A 14303-nucleotide genomic window follows, 5' to 3' on the forward strand; every position below is an offset into this window, starting at 1 on the left:
TTCTTTTTTTTACCAGGAGGCCCCAAGGATCAGACGTGGGTCCTCCCATATGGTAGGCGGAAGCCCACTCACTTGAACCACCTCTGCTTCCCTGTATTCTTTCACATAACATGTTTTCAAGGTTCCATGTTGTAGCATGTATCAATAAATCATACCTACTTATTGCTGAATAACCTTTTGTATGGATATGCCATATTGTTTATCCATTCATTAGTTAATGCACATTTTGGTTGTTCCTACTTTTTGGCTATTGTGAAAACTGCTGCTACATACATTTGTGTACAACTTTTTAATTTTAATTCTCTTGGGTATATACTTCAGATTGGAATTACTTAGTCATGGTGTATAGTAATCCTTTTAATATTCTACTCAATTCAGTTTCCTATGTGCTCATTGTGTTGAGGATTTTTATACACATACTTGCTAGCAATACTGGTCTATAGTTTTCCTTTCTTGTGCCATCTTTGGTATTAGGGTAATATGGGCTTCAGAGAACAAGTTAGGAAGCATTCCCTCTATTTTTTTTTTGGCAGAGTTTAAGATTGATTTTTTAAAAAAAGTATTTGACAGATTAACCAGTAAAGCCATCTGGTCCTGGACATTTTTGTTGTTGGAAGATTTTTCTTATTCTTTTTGAGTCAATTTTGACAGTTTGTTTCTAGGAATTTATCCATTTTGTCCAGGTTACCTAATTTGTTGGCATACAGTTGTTCATTGCATTTTCTATATAATCCTTTTAAAATCCTGTAAACATTGGTAGTATTGTTTGCACATTGCTGATTTTAAAAATTTGAGTTTTGTTCTTGGTCAGTCTAGATAAAAGTTTGTCTATTTTGTTTTATTGAGTCTATTGCTTTCCTATTTCACTTATCTCCACTCTAAGCTTTATTTCCTTCCTTCTGCTTTGAGTTTTCTCTTCTTTTTCTAATTCATCAAAGTGGAAGGTTAGGTTATTGGTTTGAGATCATTCTTTAATGTAAGGAGAGCTGTAAATTTCCCTCTGAGCACTTCTTTTCCTTCATCCCATTAGTTTTGGTATGTTTTGTTTTCATTTCCACTCACCTGCAAACATTTACTAATTTCTTTGATGCATTGGTTAAGAGTATGTTTTCTAACTTCCACATATTTTTCAAGTTTCCATTGATTTTTAATTTCATTCCATTGTGGCCAGAGAAAATACTTTGTATTATTTCAGTCTTTTAAAATCTAATGACAGGGAAGCAGCTGTGGCTCAATCAGTTGGGCTCCTGTCTACCATATGGGAGGCCCTGGGTTCGTGTCCTGGGGCCTCCTTGTGAAGGCAGGCTCACCCGCACACTGCAGAGAGCCGCTGGCCCAGGCACCAAGTGCTGCTCAGCCCGCAAGCAAGTGCTGAGGAGTGCCACCCGGCCCACGAATGCCATGGAGAGCTGACTCAGCAAGGTGATCCAACAAAAAGGGAGACAAGCAAAAAACACAGAAGAGAGTACAGTGAACAGACACAGAGAGCAGACAGCATGCCAAAAAAAAAAAAGCCACAAGCAGAGGGGATAAAAAAAATCAAATGACATATTTTGTGGCCTACCATTATCTATCCAGGAGAATTTTCCATGTGGACTGAGAAAAATGTTTATTCTGCTGTTATTGGGTAAATTGTTCTATGTTAGGTCTATTTGGTTTATATGCTATTCAAGTCTTCTCTTTCTTGGTTTATCTTTTGTCCAGTTGGTCTGTGCAACAGACAGTTGGGTGAAGTCTCCAGTCACAGTTGTTATTTTGCCCTTCACCTATATATGTTGGGATTCTGCTGGTAGGTACATATATGTTGATAAGTGTTTTATCTTTTTGATGGCTTGCCACTTTTATCAATATATAATGTCCTTCTTTATCTCTTACACCAATTTTTGCCTTAAGGTTTTCTTGTCTTATATTAGTATGGCCACTCCAGTTCTCTTTCAAAAGTTGGCATAGAGTATCTTTTTTTCATTTTCTCACTTTCAATATACTTATGTCTTTGGTGCTAAAGTGAGTCTCTTGTACACAGGAATAGTTGACTCATGGTTTCTTTAATCCATTCTGCCTTTTAATTAGAGTTTAAATGATTTACATCTAATGTAAAGGAGTTAGGCTGCCATTTGCTTTCTAGGCCATATTTTAATTGTTCAATTTCTCCACTGCTGCCTGTTACACAAAAAACTACTCTTACATGCATCCATTCCCCACCACTCCTGTTAATTGTTACAAATTACAGCTATATATGGAGCAATTCTCTGAGTTCCTTTCTATCATTTTCCAAGCTTTCCTTTAGCTCTATGATCATGTCTGCAATTATGGCATGAGACATCATGTTCTGATTCTAATGGCTGGGGTTTCACAGGGAGAGTTTCTATTTTCTTTTTTCCCCAATACAGCCCATACTTTCCTATTTGCCTGCCTTGTAATTCTTTGTTGAAAACTGGACCTTCTGAATATTACAAATGTGTAAACTCCGGAATGAGATTCTTTTCCCTCCTTGTTTTTGCTGACTTTTGTGATGGCTGTTGTTTGTTTACTGACTTTTCAGAACTAATATTGTAAAGTCCCTATTCTTTGCAATATGTCTCTGGTTAGCTTAGTGATCAGTTAGTGATTTAACAATCTCTTTAAAAGACCTGGGACTGAAAAACAAGAGCAAGAACAATTAAAAACCTCCCAATCTTTTGTCAGTGGGCTCTGTGTGTTTGGGCACAGCTACCTTAGCCTTTATTTGCTGCTGATGCTAAGCATGAAGGTCAGTAAAAGGTGAGGAATTAGGACCTTCTCAGGTCTTTTCTCAGCATGTGCCCCACTCTCAGTATGCATATGGCCTTTTAGAGTCACAAAAGTAAGTGGGGAGCTTTTAAGAGCCCTTATTCTGCAAAGTTTTAAGATCCCTAACCTTTCTTCCCATACTTTTTGTTGTCTGCTACTGTTTGTCTCAACTGTTATTCCTTGCCCTAGGCGACAGTGACTAATATATTTGCCTTTAAATATTTTTGAAAAATTCCTCTCAGGCAGTCACCTCTATCTTGGAAGATTTCCAAGTCAGGTAAAACAAAGGAAACCTCTTTGCATGAGTCCAACCTCAATTCTTTGAGAAGAAAGTCTGCTCTGCTCCCTCTGGCACCAGGAATTCACACTGGGAATGCCAATGCTATCTTCAAGACTGCTGCCCAGTTCTCAAATGCCCATGAGCATGCTCATAGAAGCCCCTGGCCCGTCGCTGGTCGTGCGCACAGAGTCCTGTGCAGGGTAAACACCCAGGCCTCGATTTCAGTTCCGTAGGGGAAGCTCCTTGCTTCCTGGAGGATGGCTTCCCAGGGAGTTCAGGCATGATGGGAATGTATGCCAGGAAACAGCGGAGACTCAGTGATGGGGAAATTGTCTTGTTTCAGGCCAGGCGGCAGCAGCTCTTCCTCCTTATCCTGAGCTGGCTGCACCATTTTTGTTGTAAGCCCTGCTCTGGCCCTGGCTGGAGAAGGCACGGTGGAGGCGGGAGCGGGCCAAGCACGTTGCGTTGCGGGAGGGGGTGAGTGTACCGGCTGCCCGCAGGGCCTGCTTGAGAGTAGGCACATACTCCCTTAGAACAACAGTATGATTTCTAGGAATTTATCCTCCTTAATTCTTGCATATGTGGGAAATGTAGTGTACACAAAGATATTCCCCACAGGATTGTAATAACAAAAGGTAGCAAGCAATATAAATGTCTGATATAAGTGCTAGCATCCTTTCTCACCCTCTGTTTTTTTCCTACCCTGTATCACAAGGGATTAGAAGACTAAAAACTACATTTACCATAGTCTTGTGCAGCTAGGATTTGTGGCACATGTTAAATCTCATCAGTGAGCTGCACTTGTATGAAATTTAAGGTAGAAATGAAACATCTTTCTGAAGCTTGGGACTCTGAGTTCACCAGGCAATGGGGTGCAAAAAAGGACATTCCAGAAAGGAAATTCTCTGGGAAGAGATCATTGTAGATGACATAGGGAACATGAGGAGGGGAGTGGTGTGAGAAAGGCCTTGGCCAGACTGCAGTGTCTTGCAATCCAAGTCCTTTTTTTTTTTTAAAGCAGTAGAGTATCGGGGAAGATTTACACTTCAAACGGTCCACCTCCACCCCCCACAGAGAACAGATTGCATGCAGAACCTCTCTCCAATTAGGTTACTGCCCTAATCCGGAGAACAGTGATAGTGGCTTCAACCAGGGTAGTGGCAGTAGAGATGGTATAGAAAATGAATGCATTGGGATGCTATTTAGGAGCTGGGTCTAAGAGAGGAATTACAGACAAGGCTGAGAGAATGGAAGTGTCAAAAATACCTCCAAACTATAAGAGCTGATCAGAAAGTAGAACTGGTAGAACACTAGGGGTGAGGAAGAGGAGGAGTGAACAAATGGTATGTGGCTCTACGGCTTAAACGATCAGGTGGTTGGTGATACAGCCACTGAGAATCACTCAGATGCAGCAGGAGAGTTAGGATGAAAGATGATGAATTCCATTTTGAATCTGATACATTTGAGAAACTTTTGGTATTCCATGGAATATATATTTGCTCCCTTGGGTTGCCATAATAAATTACCACAAACTGTGTGGCTTCATCGAACAGGAACTGGGGAAGCAGCTGTGGAAAAATCAAATGAGCTCCCGTCTACCATATGGGAGGCCCTGGGTTCATGTCCCGGGGCCTCCTTGTGAAGGCAGGCTCACCCACATGCCGTGGAGCACCGTCCCGCCCGCAGACCCATGGAGAGCCGACTCAGCAAGGTGACACAACATAAGAAGGGAGACAAGTAAGGATACAGAAGAGCATGCAGTGAATGGACACAGAGAGCAGAAGCAAGCAACTGCAAGGGGAGAGGGAAATAAAATTTTAAAAAAACAAAACAGGAATTGATTCTCTCACAGTTCTAGAGGCTGGAGGACCAATACCAAGGTGTTGGCAGAGTCATGCTCCCTCTGAAAGTTCGAGGGAAGAATCCTTCCTTGTTTCTCCCTAGCTCCTGGTGGCTCCAGGTGTTTATTGGCCTGTGGCAGCATAGCTCCAATCTCTGCCTCATGTCTTCCCATGACCATCTTCCCTCTGTATCTTTGAAGTCTGTGTCTCTACCTCTTCTGAGGACACTGGTCAGATTTCATTAAGGGCCTACCTACTCCAGGAGGACCTCATCTTAACTAATGACATTTACAATGATCCTATTTCCAAATAAGGTCACATTCTGAGGGATGGGACTTTAGCATATCTTTTTGAAGGATACTATTCAACCCCATTGCACCCAGGTACAAGGCAAGCAGGCTGTTTAGCAATGGCAGTCTTTTTTTTGTTGTTTTTTCTGTTTTTGCCTCCCTTTTTCTTTCTTTTGCATCACATGGGTTTTTCTCCCCTTTGTTTCTTTTGTTTTTTCTATTTTAGTAATGGCAGTCTTGACACTTGGGAGAAGTCTGGAGGAGAGCAAAGATGTGGGGAGTCACATGGTTTCACAGGTTACAGTAGACCCCATAGATAGGGTTAAGATAAGACTCCGGGGGAGCACCATTATTAAGAACTAGGCTTGTCAGGTCTGACCGTCTCTCACATTAATTAGAGTCCAACTTCTTTCAGCTATGTATTTATGTAGGCCCAAATAATTCTAGATGCTGTCAGTAGAGATAAGTTCAACCATTGCCCTTCCTGGGTAGGTAGAGAATGAACAGTTACTAAATTCTTCCAATACAGCGGGGCCAAGTATTGAGTAAAGAAAACCAGACAAACTATTTTCCCACTGTAACCAATTCTGTAATCTTTCTGTTCCCATTTGAGAATTGGTCTTTCACCATTATTTCTAGCCTCCTATTGCAACAAACCCACACACAATGGAACAGTACACACAATCCTGACTAACTGCAAACCGGGGATAAGATGAAGACACTGATCACAAATATTTGTCATTATTACACTTTTATTGGGTACCAATAAACTGAAAATTTTAATTTGGTACAAATATTGAGGAACCCTTTATGGTTCAAACCTTGTTAAAAATATTTCTCAACTAAACAGGCTCAGTTACCTGTTTTCTTTCCATTCAAAATAGTGGCCATGTCACTAGGTGCTCAGTGTGTCAGCTATTACATTTCTCAGGACTCTTCATTGCAAGTGACACAGAAACCCACCTGAAACTAGCTCAAGTTAAAGAAAAAAGAATTTATTGCCATGATAGCTGGGTGGCTCATTGGATCTAAGAAAAAGCTGCAGAATCTAAGAATTCAGGGACTACCACCCCCAGGAAGCTTTATCCATGGGAACTTCAACAACTTCTTTCTGCTTCTCTTTGTGGATTAGTTTCATACATTGTTACTGCTGACTGTCCTCTCCACAGAGTGGAGAAGGTGCTACCCCAGGCCCAATTTAGCCACTTCCTATCCACTTGAGTTGCTTCGTTCCCATGTCCAAGTAGCAACTCCAGGGAGGGATTCTTACTAACCCTGCACCCCACCAAAGTGATCGTCTTTTGCCCCGTCACCTTGGTAGAAAGATGAGATATTATGTTGGGTCAGACCTGGGCCACATGCCTAACCTGTGGCTATGGGGAAGGCCTGTTACCAGAAGAAGGATAATGGTAACTCCTGCAAGGCAGACTAAACACAGTCCCTGTCACAATCCAAGCAACGGTGATGATGAGAGTCCAATCTTTTGGGTGGAAAAAGGATCTGATAATACCTCAGAATCAGTGCTATAAAGTGCTATAAAGGAGAGGATAAATCTTACTGGGGAGGATTGTGTAGATGCAGAAAAAGATTGGGGCCTGAATCACATCTGTCACTGAACATCCCCTAAAGGTTTGCAAGTTTCAAAATGACTGTATGTGCAGTAAACAATGTCTGAAAATGGGATACGGAAATTATTTTAAGATACTTTACAGCAGGGGTTCTTAAGCTTTTTTGTTCCATGGACCCCTTTGCCCACCAGGTGAAGTGAATACTACCGTAATTTATTTATTGCATATATTCCTAAGTGACAGAAGTGTTAGGTTTCAGTTAGAAGTTAGAGAAAATAAAGATAATAATAAGTTGATTTTTTTCAATTCAAGCTCATGGACCCCCTGAAATCTTTCCATGGACCTCTTAGGGGTCCCTGTTTCAGAACAGAATCCCTGTTTCAGAGTTTGAATTTGCCATGCTTAGTCTAGGTTTTATTATATGCAACACAAGTATAAGGAAAGCTAATCCGGGTGAGTAATTTTTACTTTGGCTATTAAGTCCATTTCTTTCATGATCCATTAACAACTGACTCCTGCGGTATTTTCTTCATGAGACCCTGTTTTAAAAACAATGTTGACAGGACATCTTATAAATGTTAATTATACATTTGAGTAAAGAGGGGGCATACATATAGCCATGATTCCTGTGAGAACTGAAAGCTAATAATACTCAAGTAGATTCATTCTCTTTACCACTCCTTCCTTAAAAACTTAAAAATACAAATTAATTATGAGGGCTAGAAAGCCATTTTTCAAACATGATCAAATCAAGAACACTGCTTTCAATTTTCACTGACTGGAATGTTAAAACAAATGATCTGAGAAACAAACAATTTTCAGAAAATGGTTTACAGCAAAAGTCGCAACTTGATATAAATTTGGTTGCCCAGTCAAGGTTCACCAATAATGTGCAATATACAATTAATAGAAGTGGTTTTATCATTCATAATACAAAGCCATTTTTATATGAAATCAGTCAAAGTATGGTCATTTTACTAAGAAAAAACATCTGAACCTCAGGTAAAGCAAATTGCAGGTGAATAAGACATTCACTGCTTCCTTTAATGAACTGTACAATTACTTTGACCTATCACAATGTTGTTACCAGTAACAACCTTGGTGTAATACCCTAACTTTGGTTCTATTTCTTCAAACAACTTAGTTTTTTAGAAGAGTTGTTAAATAAAACTAACATACACGAAAGCTCTCCAAAAAATTCAATGCTTCCTTTAAAATTCTTACACCAAACTTCAAATGTGCTTTACTATTTCACAGGCGTTGGAATTTGGAGACTCTAATTATTGTTTTTATTAAGTCAAATTTCATAAAACTCTTTCCTGTAAAGTATTCTGGAATTCTTGTAAGGATACACTTCTAATCTGACTATTGTAGCTAATATGACTCAATATCATAAAGAATGAAATGATTGTTTCCCTGCAAGGTCAGTGTCCTTTTGTTATGCAAATAGTATTCTCTGCACTAGTGCTAATTTGATATATCACAGGTGCAGAGAGCATAGATTATACAACATTACAAAGACAGATATTTAAAACCACTTTAGAGTTTTACCAGCCTTTTCAAAGCTTCCAAAATCCTTTGGGATAATTAGCAAGTAAACTGAGAAAGTAACAGGAACTGGAATCAGGTTGGAAAACACAGTGCGGTTCTGATATTGATTGATGTGCCATCTTGGGCAAGTTCCCTACCGCCTTGAAGCCTCAGTTTTTCTGTCTTTAAGTCAGGATAATAATACCTACTTCAATGGATTATTTATGGGGCTACATGAAATGACAAATGAAAACATGACATGTAACCATTTGATAAATAGCTGCCATTATTATCTGTCCTGGTACAGGGAGGGAGCCTGTGCTTCAAACATTTAATTTCAAATAAGAAGGCTGAGGGCCAAAACTTATTTTGGGGGCTTGTCACCAAGGACAAATCTTGTGCAAACAATGGCTTTATCCATACTTGCCAATGAATGAAAATGATCGTCTTCACCATATTCAAAAACACCAACTGCTCCTACTTAGGTATAGTCTCAAGAGAAGCAGAATGTTAAATAACTATCTCTCACAGCTCTGAATTAGTCAGAATCCAATTATATGCTGAGTTTGGCCATTCATGTTCCTATCATACAGCAGGAAAGTCTGCATTGCCTCTCTCCTCCACCAAACACTAGGATTAGCTTATACAGTAAGTTCAAACTCTTAGATCGGCATTACAGTCTGAATTACCCTCAGATATTTTGATTCAGTGGGTCTAAACCACATGTTTAAAAGGCTCCCAAAGTGTTCTAAATCCTGTTTTGTAATGGGCTTCTGTTGTCATAATTATTAATAAATCGTTAGCAGTTTTTCCATGTACTTTTCTACCATATAATTTTAAATGGCTTCAAAACATTGGTGTGCTATCATTTGATTCTGGCTTGTGATGGGCTTCTAATCTAAGAGAGGCATCCCATACATCCATACCCTTGCTAGTCATAAAGAGACAGTGACTTGAGCCTTTGAGTTTCAGAGCCCATACTTCCGCACAAAACCACATGGCAGTGGGCAACCTGAACTCACACACCAACCTTAGGCCTGTCACTTAGCAATGCAGGTCCTAGTTTTTTGTTTTGTTTTGTTTTAAGGTGGTAGTATAGATGGGGGTGGGAGGTATATGGGAACCTCTTATATTTTTTAGTGTAACATTATTTTGTGTGATGTATATATCTTCAAAAAAATACAATTTACATAGGAAGCAGACTTGGCTCAGTGGTTATGGTGTCCATCTACCACATGGGAGGTCCACGGTTCAAACCCCGGGCCTCCTTGACCCGTGTGGAGCTGGCCCATGGGCAGTGCTGATGCGCACAAGGAGTGCTGTGCCACACAGGGGTGTCCCCCGCGTAGGGGAGCCCCCCGCGCAAGAAGTCACCCCATAAGGAGAGCCACCCAGCGCGAAAGAAAGTGCAGCCTGCCCAGGAGTGGTGCCACACACACGGAGAGCTGACACAATAAGATGATGCAACAAAAAGAGACACAGATTCCTGTGCCGCTGACAACAACAGAAGCGGACAAAGAAGAACACGCAGTCAATAGACACAGAGAACAGACAACCGGGGTGGGGGGGAAGGGGAGAGAAATGAATAAATAAATAAATCTTTAAAAAAATACAATTTACAAAAATAATGAGGTAGGGGGATGGGGAGTGGGTTATATGGGAACCTCTTATATTTTTTGTTTTTTTTTTAATGTTTTTTAATGCAACGTTCCTTGTGATCTATTAACTTTAATTTAAAAAAAAGAAAAAATAAATAAAGGAAGGAAGACACTGGGTGAGCAAAAAGAAAAATTCGAAAGCCTGCAAAGAAAAGTAACAGAGTTTATGGAAATGAAATTCACAATGGGTGAGATTAAAAATGAATATACTGGGGAAGAGTATAAACTACAATGTGAACTATAATCCATGTGGTGCAGCAGTGCTCCAAGATGTATTCACCAGTTCACCAATGCAATGGATGTGCTGCAATGATGAAGAAGGTTGTTGATGTGGGAGGAGTGGGGAGGGCGAGGGGTATGTGGGAACCTCTTATATTTTTTAATGTAACATCTTTTGTGATCTACGAATCCTCAAAACATACAATAAAAAATTAATGTTCCAAAAAACAAACAAACAAACAAACAAAAAAGGTGGTACTGGGGACTGAACCCAGGACCCCACACATGGGAAGCAGGCACTCAACCACTGACCTAAATCCACTCCCCCATCCTAGTTTCTTCATATGTTAAATGAGGATTACCAGAATACTACCTCCAGGCTAAGGTAATGATTAAATGAGCATATGTAAACTGCATGACCCATGGCCTAGTTCAGAAGAAGCACTCTATAAACCTTAATTATTGAGGAAGCGAAAGCAGTCCCTGACACACAGGAGCCAGTGGGTACTCCCAGATGAGCCTGTGTAATTGCCAGTTGGCCTTGAACAATTTCATGGAACATCAGACAAGGCCACTCTCTGATTATGATGGATCCAGAAAAAAATCAAGATCACTCTGTAATCACATAGATGCTCAAACAAAACATAAACATGGTCCAAACCACAAAATACGAAACATTCTCTTCTCCGGGTAATTATGAGGGCTGCTTCTTTATCAATTAAAACTTCAGCTTGGGAGGGATGTAGCTCAAGAAGTTGGGCACCCGCCTCCCACATGAGAGGTCCTGGGTCCAGTTCCCAGTACCTCCTAAAGAAGATGAGCAGACACAACGAGCAGATGCAATGAGGAAGGAGCAGATGTGGCTCAAGAAGTTGGGTACCCACCCCCAGATGTTCTGGGGGGGGGTGGTTCCTGGTGCCTCCTAAAGAGGAGAAGACAACAAACAGATGTAACGAGTAGAGAGAAGAGGGAGTCATGGGAGGGGGGGGACTTCAGCTTTGGTTCGTCTAGTCCTCGTTCCTCCTAGATAAAATTTATTCATATACCAAATCATAAATTTATCCCCTCTTCCTGACAGCACCCAATCCAGAGGAAAACCCTGCTTCCTTAACCCCTCTTCCAAATCACCTAAGGCAAGCCCAGTCCTATGATAAGACTACCACCCCATCACTGAGATGCACCCAGAGTTCCCATCATGTGTGTTCCTCTTCCTCCCTGCAATGAGCACTAAACCCAACTTCTGCAATTCCAGAATGGAGGATATTGCCAGTATTAGTATGGAACTCTTTCCTCCTAATCAACCGCAGTGTAATGAGCTTGGTTTTACCTTGGAATTTCATCATTTGAAAAGCCAGGGGCGGAGCCAAGAAACAAAGACGGCCACCCCCACTTGACTAGAGAAGCACTGAGGAGAATTAAGACGCACTGCAAATTTTGTAAAAGGGTAACCTATGACTTTGTATCAGAATATAATAAACGCAATACACATTCTTGAAATGTATGTTTGCATATTACCTAAGACAAAGCAAAATAGCTCTAGTTGAAGTTGTAAGGTCAGAGGTTGCTTCTAGTTTATAAATGGGTTACATCAGAAGTTCATTTAAAGCTTATTTCTAATATAACATATAGATTCCTAGAGATATTACATCACCGATGGCCATGCAGTCCACCCTTCATCCCTGAAGCCTAATGGACACTGAATACACGTGAAGTACTATTTCAAATGCAGCTAACCACGGGAAGTGGCACCCTGTCTGCCGCAGAACACCTTCTCACCCCCATTAGCAGTCCAGATCATTCTAAATGCCAATATCTAAACTCTCTACAAAGCGACCCTGATGTTTGGGGGGCTTGAAATCACTAAAAGTGGCTAAATAAAGCAGGGATCTATTCTGTCACACCGGAAGGGGCCTAGAGCTTGGCACCCGGGAGCTGGCCCTACCTTTCTGCTCTGCTCTGTCAGCTGCAGGACTACAGCGAGGCCAGCCTCGTGGTGCCAAGATGGCTGCGGGCCTTACCCACAACCCCGTGCACACAAGAACACCCCTTGAGGAAGAGGAAAGCCCCAGGGAGAAGTAAGCATTTTGTGTCTCCTCTATGTGTGTCCCCCTTGAGGCCAGGAGTAAAGTACAGGTTAAAATAAAATATCTGGATGGATAAGCTAGTGTGTAACTAAAACTGTTTAAATAATAATAATAATGGAGGAGGCCTTTTACATCGGACCAATCCCTTACCAGAGCAGCAAGATGGAATCTTGGGAGATGCCTGTGGGCCTGGAAGATGGAGCTTTCACCTGGGCCAACCAGGAATAAACCCCTGAGGGTAGGGCTTGGCCCTGGAAATCGCCCCATAAGGCAATGCAGCTCAGCGAACCAATCAGGAAATAGTCCTCACTTAGCGAGCCAATCAGAAAATAGACCTCACTTTGCAAGCCAATCAGAAAATAGTCCTCACTTGCTTCCGTCTTTGCCTTATTTTAAGCTTCCCCTTCCCCTCCGGCGATGGAGTTCCTTACGTTCCTCCCGGATTTGGAACTACTTTGTTGCCCAAACAGACTTTAACAAAAATTATAAATTGCTGTGGCTTGTTTTACATATATATCTGTGCGTCTAGCACACAAGGAGACTCAAATATTTGTTGAATGAATGGAAATGGGGACAAGAGAAATGAATGAGACATGGCAACTGTGAACAGTAAACGTTTAATGAGCATTTATGATGTGCCAGTCATGGATATTGAATAGATAATGCGCAAACGACCTCCTGAGGTAGGGACCACTATTAGCTTCATTTCAAATGTGAGGAAACAGAGGCTAATGACTGTCCATGTCACAAGCTAGGAAGTGACAAGCGCAGGACTGGATCCCAGAGAGGGGGCTCTGTTAACTTTACACTGCTGCCCTCTCCGAATGTGGCAGGCAGGGGTGAGAGGGAACCGATATGCCACCTGAATTCCAGATGGGGATCCTAATCCGGAGGAGGGCTGCAAAGGTACTACCATTTGTGGGATGTGTGGCTTTTAGGCTCCTGAAGTCTTTTGCACTTCTGGAGCTTTTGAGGAGGATGGGGGCAGGGGAAGACATACTCAATGACAAAGAGACACAAAAGAAATCATCTAAAATCTTGTTGCTGAAGGGAGCCTGGAGCAGAACTTTCCATCTCTGGGCAAGAACAAATAGGCTATCTATTACTGCAATTAAGGTTACACATTACTAACAAATTACCTGAGGCCCAGAGCTCCCCCAGCCATTCGCCTCTTTTCCTCATCGCAGATAAATCATCACTCTTGCCAGAGGCCCTGGGGAGGATTCACTGTTTCAGTCCTGGCTTCTCCAGTGTATTACCTCAGACACATGTCATTATTTGGCCACTTTCCTCCAACCTGTCCCTCCTCCCATAACCCTTCTTCTGGCCAACGGAACTACCAAATCAGTCACCTAACTCCTTGGGCAAAAACACCCTGGTATCTTCCAAGATTCCTCTTTCCCTTTCATCACCAATTGGTCTCTGAGGTTGGTGGATTCTATTTCATAAATCTGTAATTTGTTCATTCAATCATTTAAAAAGTATTTATTATATGGCATGAGTATACAACGAATGTACTAGATGAGACCGTCCAGCTTCCAGGCGTTTCCCATGTTAATGAGGCATTTTGCAAATAAGCAATTCTACCACAGAGGAGTAATGCAAGAAAAGGGTAAGTGGAGGGCTGGGAGGGAATACGGGAGGGGTATCTGACCCGCTCTTGGGAGGCCTGAGCGTTTTCTCCTGGTAATGATCAAGCGGAGAAGTGTCGGATGCTTACCAGGAAGCCGTTGAAGGGGAAGTAGGGAAGGGAAGGCAAGTGCATTTTCCGGAGGCGAGAAAGAGCAGAGGATGAACTGGCAGTTCACTACAAATGCAATGATCAGCTAGGGCCGTAGGTCAGCCTCGAAGCTGGCTTGCCAGCCTGCCTGCATCCACTTTGCACGCTGTCCAAAGACTGTTTGCCCTTCCAGAGGAGTCTCCAGTCACTTGTCATTCGTCCATCTCAGTTCCTGAGCATGCCCTAAATGTGCAGGCGCGGTGCTAGTGCTGGCCTCAGCAGTGCTTCCCGCCTTTAGGGAGTTGTCAAGCTACCGGAGAAGATAGAGACCTTCGGCGCCTGGG

This window comes from Dasypus novemcinctus, chromosome X (genome assembly GCF_030445035.2).
Source record: "Dasypus novemcinctus isolate mDasNov1 chromosome X, mDasNov1.1.hap2, whole genome shotgun sequence".
NCBI lineage: Eukaryota > Metazoa > Chordata > Mammalia > Cingulata > Dasypodidae > Dasypus > Dasypus novemcinctus.